Source organism: Eriocheir sinensis, chromosome 54 (assembly GCF_024679095.1).
Source record: "Eriocheir sinensis breed Jianghai 21 chromosome 54, ASM2467909v1, whole genome shotgun sequence".
In the NCBI taxonomy this organism is placed as follows: Eukaryota; Metazoa; Arthropoda; class Malacostraca; order Decapoda; family Varunidae; genus Eriocheir; species Eriocheir sinensis.
In genome coordinates this window covers 3,340,630-3,342,131 of record NC_066562.1, presented here as the reverse complement: position 1 = coordinate 3,342,131, position 1,502 = coordinate 3,340,630, and positions in this window count along the sequence as shown.

Here is a 1,502-nt window from a genome sequence, read left to right as displayed (position 1 = left end):
GGGGCCGCGGGAGGGGGGGAGGGATGCAGTTACCCAGAAGAGCAGTCAGCATGAAAATATAGATAGAATACAGAAAGAAATTATATTTCAACTCTCTCTCTCTCTCTCTCTCTCTCTCTCTCTCTCTCTCTCTCTCTCTCTCTCTCTCTCTCTCTCTCTCTCTCTCTCTCTCTCTCTCTCTCTCTCTCTCTCTCTCTCTCTCTCTCTCTCTCTTTGCAGAGAGCATACTCTTTGCAGAGAGCTTGACGTGGAGTTCTTCAACGCCTGGGACAATTTCTACTGACAAAGTGAGCTCTTCCACAGGGACGGAATACACCTGTCTCCCATCGGGGCAGCCAGATTCGGAGGGCTCCTCAACGACGCAGTACGTGACACCCGATCAAAAAACGACCCTTAGCCACGTCCCTCCACCCCGCAAGTGTAAATAGACGCCATGCATCGCAACAAACCCGTAACCGTGATCCCGCAAGTACCACCACCTCTATTACCGAGCCTCTAGATAACTTAAAAATCCTTAGTTTCAATGCGCGTACCCTAAGAAACAAATTTGATGAACTGAGATGTCTCTAACAAAAAATTTTGACATAATTGTTATAACCGAAACATTTATCGACACCACAAATATTGATCTAAGTTCCGAATACAACATAGATGGCTACAGACTCTTCAACAAAGATCGTGTAAACCGTAGAGTCAGTGGCGTCGCCCTTTTTGTCAAAAGCTATTTGCAACCCACTGACAAAACACCAAGAGACAGTAACGTTGAACATTTGTGCGTGCGAGTAAACACTGCAAAAGTCAATTTAAATATATGTCACCTACAGGCCTCCCGGGCAATCACTCGATGACGACCCTGAAATGTACAGCGTTTTAAGGCAGTCACTTAATAACAGCGACTCACTGATATTAGGAGACTTTAACCTCCACCATATCGACTGGGCGACACTATCAGGTATACAGAAGGCGAGTCACATAGAATGATCGAATTTTTAGAAGAAAATTATCTAACCCAAATGGTTTCTGAACCAACTCGACAAAATAACATACTCGACCTTGTTATAACGACCCAAGATAACCTAGTCAGTAATGTCACGGTAGGAGAACACCTCGGTTCTTGCGATCATAAATTGGTGCGCGTCGACATTAGAGCTCAAACATCAGTGACTGAAAATAAAGTAAAGGTGCCCAATTTCACAAGGGCTAACTTCGTAGAAATCCGACAAAAACTAACAGAAATACAACTATCAGATGACGGCAATGTAGAGGAAGCCTGGCTAAGCTTTAAAAATCATTTACTCACTCAGCAGAACACATTCGTCCCCTTGTGCGAGAACCGAATTAACACTAATAAAAGCCCACCTTGGTTTAGTAGCGAAATTAAACACTCAGTTAAGGAGAGAAAATTGTCTTACAGGTTAAAGAAAGAACAAAGCACGCCCGAAAATATTAGACTTTATAATGATGCCAGGCTACGAGTAAAAAGATTAGTATGTCAGGCAAAG